General features: G+C 46.9%; 1 protein-coding gene across 1 annotated transcript in view; it reads left to right on the top strand.

Annotated features, from left to right (window-relative positions):
- Positions 1-14,770, top strand: part of LOC129829504 (potassium voltage-gated channel subfamily C member 1-like) — a 56,103-nt gene that overhangs the window by 13,187 nt on the left and 28,146 nt on the right. The window lies entirely within an intron of this gene.

Genomic DNA, 14,770 nt, shown 5'->3' with positions numbered 1-14,770 from the left:
ATCAATGAACCAAATGAGAGACTGAATCTCTATCAATGAACCAAATGAGAGACTGAATCTCCATCAATGAACCAAATGAGAGACTGAATCTCCATCAATGAACCAAATGAGGGACCTGATCTCTATCAATGAACCAAATGAGAGACCTGATATCTATCAATGAACCAAATGAGGGACTGAATCTCTATCAATGAACCAGATGAGAGACTGAATCTCTATCAATGAACAGAATGAGAGACCTGATCTCCATCAATGAACCAAATGAGAGACTGAATCTCCATCAATGAACCAAATGAGGGACCTGATCTCTATCAATGAACAGAATGAGTGACTGAATCTCTATCAATGAACCAAATGAGAGACCTGATCTCCATCAATGAACCAAATGAGAGACTGAATCTCTATCAATGTCTTTCTCTCATTTCCTCTCCCTGTTATAGTCCCGCAGGTTCCAGATCAGTGCCTCCCCTAGAAAGGGGATTAACATCAGATGTGAGTGATTCTATTTGCTGTTTATTCTACTGTGGTCTAAGCTGTTTGTACACTGTCTGGAAGACAGCAAGGGCCCCTTGCTGTGAAATCATTAGACGCATCAGAGGAGCAGGAAATAATTAAGTCTAATACTGTGTGTGTGTGTGTGTGTGTGTGTGTGTGTGTGTGTGTGTGTGTGTGTGTGTGTGTGTGTGTGTGTGTGTGTGTGTGTGTGTGTGTGTGTGTGTCTGTGTGTGTGTGTGTGTGTGTGTGTGTCTGTGTGTGTCTGTGTGTGTGTGTGTGTGTGTGTGTGTGTGTGTGTGTCTGTGTGTGTCTGTGTGTGTGTGTGTGTGTGTCTGTGTGTGTGTCTGTGTGTGTCTGTGTGTGTCTGTGTGTGTGTGTGTTTTGTAAAACCTGGAAGTCTGGAATCACTCACAGTAAAAGCAAAAACAGCTCTCAGGTAAAACAGCCTTCCGACAGGTAACACCGAGACGTCGGCCTATTTTTGATGTCTCAGAGTTATTTGACTTTAAAAGTCTCACTTCTGAGTCTGTGTTTTAACCCATCTGTGTCCCTGCCACTTGATTTGGTATAAAGCTGAGAGATGGGGCTGGGAAACTGTAACCAATCTCAAATTCACAGACAAATCTATGGAAGCGAAGACTGACAGTCCATGATATCCACATGTCATTATCAGGATCAATGTGTGTAAACTATACTATACTACTAGCTGTAGTATTTGTTTTACAGTCCATGATATTCAAATCAAATCAAACTTTATTAGTCACACATGTTTAGCAGATGTTAATAGCGAGATGTAGCGAGATGCTTGTGTTTCTAGCTCTAATAATATCTAACAATTTACAACAATTCACACACATCTGAAAGTAAAAGAATGGAATGAAGAGATATATAAATATTAGATTGAGCGATGTTGGAGTGGCATTGACTAAAATACAGTAGAATAGAATACAGTATATATATGTGACATAAGTAAAGCACTATGTAACATTATTAAAGTGACTAGTGTTCCATTGTTAAAGTGGCCAGTGATTGAAAGTCTATGTATATAGGGCAGCAGCCTCTAAGGTGCAGGGTTGAGTAACCGGGTGGAAGCCGCCAAGTGATGGTTATTTAACAGTCTGATGGCCTTGAGATAGAAGCTGTTTTTCAGTCTCTCAGTCCCAGTTTTGATGCACCTGTACTGACCTCTTTCTGGATGGTAGCGGGGTGAACAGGCAGTGTCTCGGGTGGTTGATGACCTTGATGATCTTTTTGGCCTTCCTGTGACATGGGGTGGTGTAGGTGTCCTGGAGGGCAGGTAGTTTGCCCCACGGTCTCCTGAGGTAGAAGAGGCGTTGTTGCTCCGTCTTCACCACACTGTCTGTGTGGGTGGATCATTTCAGATCGTCGGTGACGTGTACGCCGAGTAACTTGAAACTTTCCATCTGCTCCACTGCGGTCCCGTCGATGTTGATAAGGGTTTGTGCTTTCTCTGCTGTTTCCTGAAGTCCACGATCAGCTCCTTCGTTTTGTCGACATTGAGGGAGAGGTTATTTTTCTGGCACCACACTCCCAGGGCCCTTACCTCCTCCCTGTAAACCACATGTCATTATCAATATGTGTAAACTATACTGTAGTATTTGTTTACAGTCCACACTGTATATAGATTTTTCTATTGTATTATTGACTGTACATTTGTTTATCCCATGTGTAACTCTGTGTTGTGAACATGGTGTACAGTGGTTATTGTAGTTTCCATAGGCCTCCCCTCCTCAGCTATCTCTGCATGGTGAACATGGTGTACAGTGGTTATTGTAGTTTCCATAGGCCTCCCCTCCCCAGCTATCTCTGCATGGTGTACAGTGGTTATTGTAGTTTCCATAGGCCTCCCCTCCCCAGCTATCTCTGCATGGTGAACAGTAGTTATTGTAGTTTCCATAGGCCTCCCCTCCCCAGCTATCTCTGCATGGTGTACAGTGGTTATTGTAGTTTCCATAGGCCTCCCCTCCCCAGCTATCTCTGCATGGTGTACAGTGGTTATTGTAGTTTCCATAGGCCTCCCCTCCCCAGCTATCTCTGCATGGTGAACAGTGGTTATTGTAGTTTCCATAGGCCTCCCCTCCCCAGCTATCTCTGCATGGTGTACAGTGGTTATTGTAGTTTCCATAGGCCTCCCCTCCCCAGCTATCTCTGCATGGTGAACAGTGGTTATTGTAGTTTCCATAGGCCTCCCCTCCCCAGCTATCTCTGCATGGTGTACAGTGGTTATTGTAGTTTCCATAGGCCTCCCCTCCCCAGCTATCTCTGCATGGTGAACATGGTGTACAGTGGTTATTGTAGTTTCCATAGGCCTCCCCTCCCCAGCTATCTCTGCATGGTGAACAGTGGTTATTGTAGTTTCCATAGGCCTCCCCTCCCCAGCTATCTCTGCATGGTGAACAGTGGTTATTGTAGTTTCCATAGGCCTCCCCTCCCCAGCTATCTCTGCATGGTGTACAGTGGTTATTGTAGTTTCCATAGGCCTCCCCTCCCCAGCTATCTCTGCATGGTGAACAGTGGTTATTGTAGTTTCCATAGGCCTCCCCTCCCCAGCTATCTCTGCATGGTGTACAGTGGTTATTGTAGTTTCCATAGGCCTCCCCTCCCCAGCTATCTCTGCATGGTGTACAGTGGTTATTGTAGTTTCCATAGGCCTCCCCTCCCCAGCTATCTCTGCATGGTGAACAGTGGTTATTGTAGTTTCCATAGGCCTCCCCTCCCCAGCTATCTCTGCATGGTGAACAGTGGTTATTGTAGTTTCCATAGGCCTCCCCTCCCCAGCTATCTCTGCATGGTGTACAGTGGTTATTGTAGTTTCCATAGGCCTCCCCTCCCCAGCTATCTCTGCATGGTGTACAGTGGTTATTGTAGTTTCCATAGGCCTCCCCTCCCCAGCTATCTCTGCATGGTGAACAGTGGTTATTGTAGTTTCCATAGGCCTCCCCTCCCCAGCTATCTCTGCATGGTGAACAGTGGTTATTGTAGTTTCCATAGGCCTCCCCTCCCCAGCTATCTCTGCATGGTGTACAGTGGTTATTGTAGTTTCCATAGGCCTCCCCTCCCCAGCTATCTCTGCATGGTGAACAGTGGTTATTGTAGTTTCCATAGGCCTCCCCTCCCCAGCTATCTCTGCATGGTGTACAGTGGTTATTGTAGTTTCCAAAGGCCTCCTTTCCCCAGCTATCTCTGCATGGTGTACAGTGGTTATTGTAGTTTCCATAGGCCTCCCCTCCCCAGCTATCTCTGCATGGTGTACAGTGGTTATTGTAGTTTCCATAGGCCTCCCCTCCCCAGCTATCTCTGCATGGTGTACAGTGGTTATTGTAGTTTCCATAGGCCTCCCCTCCCCAGCTATCTCTGCATGGTGTACAGTGGTTATTGTAGTTTCCATAGGCCTCCCCTCCCCAGCTATCTCTGCATGGTGTACAGTGGTTATTGTAGTTTCCATAGGCCTCCCCTCCCCAGCTATCTCTGCATGGTGAACAGTGGTTATTGTAGTTTCCATAGGCCTCCCCTCCCCAGCTATCTCTGCATGGTGTACAGTGGTTATTGTAGTTTCCATAGGCCTCCCCTCCCCAGCTATCTCTGCATGGTGAACAGTGGTTATTGTAGTTTCCATAGGCCTCCCCTCCCCAGCTATCTCTGCATGGTGTACAGTGGTTATTGTAGTTTCCATAGGCCTCCCCTCCCCAGCTATCTCTGCATGGTGTACAGTGGTTATTGTAGTTTCCATAGGCCTCCCCTCCCCAGCTATCTCTGCATGGTGAACATGGTGTACAGTGGTTATTGTAGTTTCCATAGGCCTCCCCTCCCCAGCTATCTCTGCATGGTGAACAGTGGTTATTGTAGTTTCCATAGGCCTCCCCTCCCCAGCTATCTCTGCATGGTGAACAGTGGTTATTGTAGTTTCCATAGGCCTCCCCTCCCCAGCTATCTCTGCATGGTGTACAGTGGTTATTGTAGTTTCCATAGGCCTCCCCTCCCCAGCTATCTCTGCATGGTGAACAGTGGTTATTGTAGTTTCCATAGGCCTCCCCTCCCCAGCTATCTCTGCATGGTGTACAGTGGTTATTGTAGTTTCCATAGGCCTCCCCTCCCCAGCTATCTCTGCATGGTGTACAGTGGTTATTGTAGTTTCCATAGGCCTCCCCTCCCCAGCTATCTCTGCATGGTGAACAGTGGTTATTGTAGTTTCCATAGGCCTCCCCTCCCCAGCTATCTCTGCATGGTGTACAGTGGTTATTGTAGTTTCCATAGGCCTCCCCTCCCCAGCTATCTCTGCATGGTGAACAGTGGTTATTGTAGTTTCCATAGGCCTCCCCTCCCCAGCTATCTCTGCATGGTGTACAGTGGTTATTGTAGTTTCCAAAGGCCTCCTTTCCCCAGCTATCTCTGCATGGTGTACAGTGGTTATTGTAGTTTCCATAGGCCTCCCCTCCCCAGCTATCTCTGCATGGTGTACAGTGGTTATTGTAGTTTCCATAGGCCTCCCCTCCCCAGCTATCTCTGCATGGTGTACAGTGGTTATTGTAGTTTCCATAGGCCTCCCCTCCCCAGCTATCTCTGCATGGTGTACAGTGGTTATTGTAGTTTCCATAGGCCTCCCCTCCCCAGCTATCTCTGCATGGTGTACAGTGGTTATTGTAGTTTCCATAGGCCTCCCCTCCCCAGCTATCTCTGCATGGTGAACAGTAGTTATTGTAGTTTCCATAGGCCTCCCCTCCCCAGCTATCTCTGCATGGTGAACATGGTGTACAGTGGTTATTGTAGTTTCCATAGGCCTCCCCTCCTCAGCTATCTCTGCATGGTGAACAGTAGTTATTGTAGTTTCCATAGGCCTCCCCTCCCCAGCTATCTCTGCATGGTGAACATGGTGTACAGTGGTTATTGTAGTTTCCATAGGCCTCCCCTCCCCAGCTATCTCTGCATGGTGAACATGGTGTACAGTGGTTATTGTAGTTTCCATAGGCCTCAACTCCCCAGCTATCTCTGCATGGTGTACAGTGGTTATTGTAGTTTCCATAGGCCTCCCCTCCCCAGCTATCTCTGCATGGTGTACAGTGGTTATTGTAGTTTCCATAGGCCTCCCCTCCCCAGCTATCTCTGCATGGTGTACAGTGGTTTTTGTAGTTTCCATAGGCCTCCCCTCCCCAGCTATCTCTGCATGGTGAACATGGTGTACAGTGGTTATTGTAGTTTCCATAGGCCTCCCCTCCCCAGCTATCTCTGCATGGTGTACAGTGGTTATTGTAGTTTCCATAGGCCTCCCCTCCCCAGCTATCTCTGCATGGTGTACAGTGGTTATTGTAGTTTCCATAGGCCTCCCCTCCCCAGCTATCTCTGCATGGTGTACAGTGGTTATTGTAGTTTCCATAGGCCCCCCTTCCTCAGCTTGTGACCACTTGTTCGTTCTGCTCGTATAATGTTGAGGAATTCTTCGGTCCAACATGGCAACACACCCTGGAAAGATTCTGGGGACACTGGCAACTCTTCAAACATTGTGACAGTGTTTCAATTCTCTGATACTAAATAGACTACGTTAATATCTTGTCCACTACTTTTGACCAGTTTCCTTAGGGCTCTAGAATCAGCATCTACCCTCCCTGTGTACTAGAATCAGCATCTACCCTCCCTGTGTACTAGAATCAGAATCTACCCTCCCTGTGTACTAGAATCAGCATCTACCCTCCCTGTGTACTAGAATCAGCATCTACCCTCCCTGTGTACTAGAATCAGCATCTACCCTCCCTGTGTACTAGAATCAGCATCTACCCTCCCTGTGTACTAGAATCAGCATCTATCTACCCTGTGTACTAGAATCAGCATCTATACCCTGTGTACTAGAATCAGCATCTATCTACCCTGTGTACTAGAATCAGCATCTATCTACCCTGTGTACTAGAATCAGCATCTATCTACCCTGTGTACTAGAATCAGCATCTATCTACCCTGTGTACTAGAATCAGCATCTATCTACCCTGTGTACTAGAATCAGCATCTATCTACCCTGTATAATGGTAGGTTGTTTAATGTTGAATGGTTCATGTTGATGTTCATTTTGCATGTTGAATGTTTCATATTTCATGTTTCATGTTCATAGGTTCTAGTTGTAAGAATCTGCGAGGACTATTCTATCAGTAGATGCTAATGCGTTTGTTCTGTGAGATCTGATACACTTGTTGAGTTTTATCAAGTCTGTTTGGATTCCAATCAACTTATCTCATAAATGTGGAACATTTGTACGTTATCGATGGTTCTCTGTGAGATGTTACTGTGAAAGTGATTCTGACGGCATACCATTTCCTTTCTAAATACTTGTTTTCTATGTGCAGGCACAGATTGTATTTCTCGATAATTGTCTAAATTGAATCAGAGCGGCGATTAAAGCTGTCACTGAGAGACCAATTTGATTTGCCAAGGTGTCAATAGGCTTCCGTAAAGGCAGAACAATACAGACGATCCTATCCATTCTATCCAGACTCATATTCAAGTGGAATTCACCCTTAGCATGTGTCCCAAATGTCACTCTATTTTCTATGTAGTGCCCTACTTTTGTAGGCAGTAGGATGCCATTTTGGACACTGTACTCAGACATCATTACCATGTAAAAAAAAAATATTGCATTCACACATTTGCAGAGCTATGCTTTCCTATACAATTTCACGTTTGGATGCATAGCGTGATTGAGGCGATGACTGAGGCGATGACTGAGGCGATGACTGAGGCGATGACTGAGGCGATGACTGAGGCGATGACTGAGGCGATGACTGAGGCGATGACTGAGGCGATGACTGAGGCGATGACTGAGGCGATGACTGAGGCGATGACTGAGGCGATGACTGAGGCGATGACTGAGGCGATGACTGAGGCGATGACTGAGGCGATGACTGAGGCGATGAGATTACACAACCAGTAAGTCAGAGATCCTAACCAGACTGGTCTTGCTATGCACTCACTTTACTGTTCGTCCCTTTTTGCATAAGTGGCAAATGATTGTTATATTGATCTCATAAATACACTGTGATGGATTGTGCAATAGCAAGTACTCTGGCTTGAAGGACCAATCTGATAGATAAGGGATGGCTTTTTTTTTAGGAATGGCTGTGATAGGAGAATACTGAGGATGGATCAACAACATTGTAGTTACTCCACAATTACTGACCTAACTGACAGAGTGAAAAGAAGGATGTCTGTAAAGAATTCAAAAGGTTCCACAACATGCTGGTTATACGGCACTAAAGGAAAACTGCAAAAAAATGTGGCAAAGAAATTCACTTTATGTCATAGCGCTTGATGCATTTGAAGAAATGTTCAAAGTTCTCGAAATGTTCCGTATTGTTTGACCGTCGTGTCTTCAAGTAATGATGGACTGTCGTTTCTCTTTGCTTATTTGAGCTGTTCTCGCTGTTCTTTGAGCTGTTCACCTCTACCTTGTCACAACACAACTGATTAGCTCAAACGCATTAATAGGAAAGAAATTCCACTATTTAACTTTTAACAAGGCACACCTGTTAATTGAAATGCATTCCAGGGGACTACCTAATGAAGCTGGTTGAGAGAATGCAAAGCGTGTACAAAGCTGTCATCAAGGCAAAGGGTGGCTACTTCGAAATAATCTCAAATTTAAAATATATTTGAATATCTGGTCTCTGGTCTGGTCTGTTCTGGATGTGTCTGGTCTGGTCTGGATGTGTCTGGTCTGGTCTGGATGTGTCTGGTCTGGTCTGGATGTGTCTGGTCTGTTCTGGTCTGGATGTGTCTAGTCTGGTCTGGTCTGGATGTGTCTGGTCTGTTCTGGATGTGTCTGGTCTGTTCTGGATGTGTCTGGTCTGGTCTGGATGTGTCTGGTCGGGATGTGTCTGTTCTGGATGTGTCTGTTCTGGTCTGGATGTGTCTGGTCTGGTCTGGATGTGTCTGGTCTGTTCTGGATGTGTCTGGTCTGGATGTGTCTGGTCTGGATGTGTCTGGTCTAGATGTGTCTGTTCTGGTCTGGATGTGTCTGGTCTGGTCTGGATGTGTCTGGTCTGGATGTGTCTGGTCTGGATGTGTCTGTTCTGGTCTGGATGTGTCTGGTCTGGATGTGTCTGGTCTGGTCTGGATGTGTCTGGTCTGTTCTGGATGTGTCTGGTCTGTTCTGGATGTGTCTGTTCTGGTCTGGATGTGTCTGGTCTGTTCTGGATGTGTCTGGTCTGTTCTGGATGTGTCTGGTCTGTTCGGGATGTGTCTGGTCTGGAAAGTTGTTGATGAGGGGACACAATAGAAACATCTTAATCAGTTCAGTTTGTGAGGTGGTTGGTGTGAACAGACTGGAGAGTATCTCTCAGTACAGTGCAGAAAGTTCTGTGCAAACAATCTGTACAGACCAAGTCACAGTGTTCGGGAAATGATTAGAGCTAGACAATATACTGAAGTGTGCCCTCTGCTTCCCCATTTTAAATCCCAATGTCTCTCTGCAATATTGGATGATTGATTTGACAACGTTGTACTGTTCTGTTTACCACACTGAATTGGCAGAAACCAACTTGATGTCACACATTAAAAAGTCAGAGGAGAGAGAGGAAGTCCCTGCTAACTGGGTTTGTTTCTGCATCCAGGGGTGTCGCTCTTCCAGGGCCAGACACAAGGCAGGCTGAGTAGCTTCAGTAGCTGGCCTTGTACACTGGCTGGCCTTCATGACTCCATAACTCCACAGCTCCCTGCTAACTGGGCTTCTAATTGTCAACCAGGGGGATTGTCTTGTTTCTCCTGAGGCAGGCAGGGAGGGAGGGAGGGAGGCAGGGAGGGAGGCGGGGAGGAAGGGAGGGAGACGGAGGGAGGGAGGCAGGGAGGGAGGTAGACGAAGGGAGGGAGGGAGGCAGGGAGGGAGGGAGGCAGGGAGGTAGACAGAGGAGGAGGGAGGGAGGCAGGGAGGGAGGGAGGGAGGCGGGGAGGGAGGCAGGGAGGGAGGCAGGGAGAGTGGGAGCGAGGGCTTTTTGTCTTTGTCCTCTGGCTCGCTCAACATCTCCACAGTTCAACAGTTCCCTGGAGAAGTGTCTCCATGCCCTTCTGTTGTGCAGGAGAAACCCAAGGGACCTGCACTCTCTGTGGGACAGGAGAGGGCCTTGTGAGACCCCTGGAACCTACTGTACAGACCAGAGACCTGGGACCTACTGTATAGACCAGAGACCTGGGACCTACTGTACAGATGAGACCAGAGACCTGGGACCTACTGTACAGACCAGACCAGAGACCTGGGACCTACTGTACAGACCAGAACAGAGACCTGGGACCTACTCTACAGACCAGACCAGAGACCTGGGACCTACTGTACAGACCAGACCAGAGACCTGGGACCTACTGTACAGACAGACCAGAGACCTGGGACCTACTGTACAGACAGACCAGAGACCTGGGACCTACTGTACAGACCAGAGACCTGGGTCCTACTGTACAGACCAGACCAGAGACCTGGGACCTACTGTACAGACCAGACCAGAGACCTGGGACCTACTGTACAGACCAGACCAGAGACCTGGGACCTACTGTACAGACCAGACCAGAGACCTGGGACCTACTGTACAGACCAGACCAGAGACCTGGGACCTACTATACAGACCAGACCAGAGTCCTGGGACCTACTGTACAGACCAGACCAGAGACCTGGGACCTACTGTACAGACCAGAGACCTGGGACCTACTGTACAGACCAGACCAGAGACCTGGGACCTACTGTACAGACCAGACCAGAGACCTGGGACCTACTGTACAGACCAGACCAGAGACCTGGGACCTACTGTACAGACAGACCAGAGACCTGGGACCTACTGTACAGACCAGACCAGAGACCTGGGACCTACTGTACAGACCAGACCAGAGACCTGGGACCTACTGTACAGACCAGACCAGATACCTGGGACCTACTGTACAGACCAGACCAGATACCTGGGACCTACTATACAGACCAGACCAGAGACCAGACCAGAGACTAGAGGATAGACCAGACCAGAGACCAGACCAGACCAGAGAACAGACTAGAGACCAGACCAGAGACCAGACTAGAGAACAGAGAACAGACCAGAGACCAGACCAGAGAACAGACCAGAGAACAGACTAGAGACCAGAGAACAGACTAGAGACCAGAGACCAGACCAGAGACCAGAGAACAGACTAGAGACCAGAGAACAGACTAGAGACCAGACCAGAGACCAGACTAGAGAACAGAGAACAGACTAGAGACCAGAGAACAGACCAGAGACCAGACCAGAGAACAGACCAGAGAACAGACCAGAGACCAGACCAGAGACTAGAGACCAGAGAACAGACTAGAGACCAGAGACCAGACCAGAGACCAGAGACCAGACCAGAGACCAGACCAGAGAACAGACCAGAGAACAGACCAGAGACTAGAGACCAAAAACCAGACTAGAGACCAGAGAACAGACTAGAGACCAGACTAGAGACCAGAGACCAGACCAGAGACCAGACTAGAGACCAGAGAACAGACTAGAGACCAGACCAGAGACCAGAGAACAGACCAGAGACTAGAGACCAGAGACCAGACCAGAGAACAGACTAGAGACCAGAGACCAGAGACCAGACTAGAGACCAGAGAACAGACCAGAGAACAGACCAGAGACTAGAGACCAGAGAACAGACCAGAGACCAGACTAGAGACCAGAGAACAGACTAGAGAACAGAGACCAGACTAGAGACCAGAGAACAGACTAGAGACCAGAGACCAGACTAGAGACCAGAGAACAGACCAGAGAACAGACCAGAGACTAGAGACCAGAGAACAGACCAGAGACCAGACTAGAGACCAGAGAACAGACTAGAGACCAGAGACCAGACCAGAGACCAGAGACCAGACTAGAGACCAGAGAACAGACTAGAGACCAGAGAACAGACTAGAGACCAGAGACCAGACCAGAGAACAGACTAGAGACCAGAGACCAGACCAGAGACCAGAGAACAGACTAGAGACCAGAGAACAGACCAGAGACCAGACCAGAGAACAGACCAGAGACTAGAGACCAGAGACCAGACCAGAGAACAGACTAGAGACCAGAGACCAGACCAGAGAACAGACTAGAGACCAGAGACCAGACCAGAGAACAGACTAGAGACCAGAGACCAGACCAGAGACCAGAGAACAGACTAGAGACCAGAGAACAGACCAGAGACCAGACCAGAGACTAGACTAGAGACCAGAGAACAGACTAGATACCAGAGAACTGACCAGTGAAGAAGGAGATACACATTTTCTTTGTAGTGAAGGACTCTAGATTTGTCTTTCCATCAAAATGTTTCCTTTCGTCATTAAACGATTGATGGTTCTCACTCTGTCCAAAGAATGTGTGATGTAACTGTTTTCAGTGTGATGTAACTGTCTTCAGTGTGATGTAACTGTCTTCAGTGTGATGTAACTGTCTTCAGTGTGATGTAACTGTCATCAGTGTGATGTAACTGTCTTCAGTGTGATGTAACTGTCATCAGTGTGATGTAACTGTCTTCAGTGTGATGTAACTGTCATCAGTGTGATGTAACTGTCTTCAGTGTGATGTAACTGTCTTCAGTGTGATGTAACTGTCTTCAGTGTGATGTAACTGTCTTCAGTGTGATGTAACTGTCTTCAGTGTGATGTAACTGTCATCAGTGTGATGTAACTGTCTTCAGTGTGATGTAACTGTCTTCAGTGTGATGTAACTGTCATCAGTGTGATGTAACTGTCATCAGTGTGATGTAACTGTCTTCAGTGTGATGTAACTGTCTTCAGTGTGATGTAACTGTCATCAGTGTGATGTAACTGTCATCAGTGTGATGTAACTGTCTTCAGTGTGATGTAACTGTCTTCAGTGTGATGTAACTGTCTTCAGTGTGATGTAACTGTCATCAGTGTGATGTAGCTGTCTTCAGTGTGATGTAACTGTCATCAGTGTGATGTAACTGTCTTCAGTGTGATGTAACTGTCTTCAGTGTGATGTAACTGTCTTCAGTGTGATGTAACTGTCTTCAGTGTGATGTAACTGTCTTCAGTGTGATGTAACTGTCATCAGTGTGGTGTAACTGTCTTCAGTGTGGTGTAACTGTCTTCAGTGTGATGTAACTGTCATCAGTGTGATGTAACTGTCTTCAGTGTGATGTAACTGTCATCAGTGTGATGTAACTGTCATCAGTGTGATGTAACTGTCATCAGTGTGATGTAACTGTCTTCAGTGTGATGTAACTGTCTTCAGTGTGATGTAACTGTCATCAGTGTGATGTAGCTGTCTTCAGTGTGATGTAACTGTCATCAGTGTGATGTAACTGTCATCAGTGTGATGTAACTGTCATCAGTGTGATGTAACTGTCTTCAGTGTGATGTAACTGTCTTCAGTGTGATGTAACTGTCATCAGTGTGATGTAACTGTCATCAGTGTGATGTAACTGTCATCAGTGTGATGTAACTGTCTTCAGTGTGATGTAACTGTCTTCAGTGTGATGTAGCTGTCTTCAGTGTGATGTAACTGTCATCAGTGTGATGTAACTGTCATCAGTGTGATGTAACTGTCTTCAGTGTGATGTAGCTGTCATCAGTGTGATGTAACTGTCTTCAGTGTGATGTAACTGTCATCAGTGTGATGTAACTGTCATCAGTGTGATGTAACTGTCTTCAGTGTGATGTAACTGTCATCAGTGTGATGTAACTGTCATCATCAAGCTGGTTTTGATTAGGATGTGACCAACTGAGTACGGAGGTCGACAAACGTCGCTATCAACAATCAACGCGCCTAAAAAACGTCTCTTTTCATATTCCCTCGTATATTTTGTAATGTATTCCATATGGCGCCCTTTTTCTTCTGTAGTGCACTACTTTGGACAAGGGCCCTGGTCAAAAGGAGTGCACTATGTAGGAAATAGGGCACAATTTGAGTCAGCCCTTTGACTGTGAGAGGACTCTAGGGTTATCAAATCAAATCAAATGTATTTATATAGCCCTTCTTACATCAGCTGATATCTCAAAGTGCTGTACAGAAACCCAGCCTAAAACCCCAAACAACAAGCAATGCAGATGTAAAAGCACGGTGGCTAGGAAAAACTCCCTAGAAAGGCCAAAACCTAGGAGGAAACCTAGAGAGGAACCAGGCTATGAGGGGTGGCCAGTCCTCTTCTGGCTGTGCCGGTTGGAGATTATAACAGAACATGGCCAAGATGTTCAAACGTTCATAGATGACCAGCATGGTCAAATAATAATAATCACAGTAGTTGTCGAGGGTGCAACAAGTCAGCACCTCAGGAGTAAATGTCAGATGGCTTTTCATAGCCGATCATTGAGAGTATCTCTACCGCTCCTGCGGTCTCTAGAGAGTTGAAAACAGCAGGTCTGGGACAAGGTAGCACGTCCGGTGAACAGGTCAGGGTTCCATAGCCACAGGCAGAACATTATTAATTAGCTCTGACTATAGGATCATGGACAGAATGGAAGACATCTGTCGTCCTCTCTCGTCCTCCTGCTCAACTGGATAGCAGCTGGTTAAATATGTACCTTGTCATCAATGCCATTCAGGCACCAGGTACCTGTCATATCTACATTCAGCCATCCCCACACAAATCAATCAGCTGTACAGTACTTTGGATTTATTTACAATGCCAACACAGAACACAATGCTAACCCTGACCCGTACTGAGTTATTGTGGGAGATGAGCAGGAAATGAGGAGAATGCTGAACCAGGGACTCTCAGCAGTGAAACTGAGTTTAAGGTCAGAGGCAGAAACGACACCTGCCACGATTCTCTTCTGTAAACAGTTTAACTAGACCAGTGGAGGCTGCTGAGGGGAGGACGGCTCATAATAATGGCCAGAATGGAGTCAATGGAAATGGTTATCAACTACATGGAAACCACGTGTTTGATGTGTTTTATACCCTTTCCATTGAAAATCCATTCCAGACCTTATTATGAGCCGTCATCCCCTCAGCAGCCTCCACTGAACTGCACGTAGGTGTATTCTCAATCATTTAATAATTCTTTATCATACTTGATTTGATCGACAAGCGATGACAACACATGAAGATAATAGAACACACAGATTTTACATAGACTCAGAAAAGACTGGTAGTTGTCAGGTGAGATCTAATGGAGAGCTGATGTAAACATGTCTCTGTTTCCAAGCCTCTCTGGGCCTCCCTCCTCCATCCCTGATGAGCCTTGTGGCTGATGGCTGGGTAGACGATGGGCCTTGTGGCTGATGGCTGGGTAGACGATGGGCCTTGTGGCTGCGTAGTGGCTGGTGGCTGGG

This window comes from Salvelinus fontinalis, chromosome 31 (genome assembly GCF_029448725.1).
Source record: "Salvelinus fontinalis isolate EN_2023a chromosome 31, ASM2944872v1, whole genome shotgun sequence".
Classification (NCBI taxonomy): Eukaryota; Metazoa; Chordata; class Actinopteri; order Salmoniformes; family Salmonidae; genus Salvelinus; species Salvelinus fontinalis.
The sequence above is the reverse complement of the archived record's forward strand: the minus strand, read 5'-3'. Positions and strand labels throughout refer to the sequence as shown.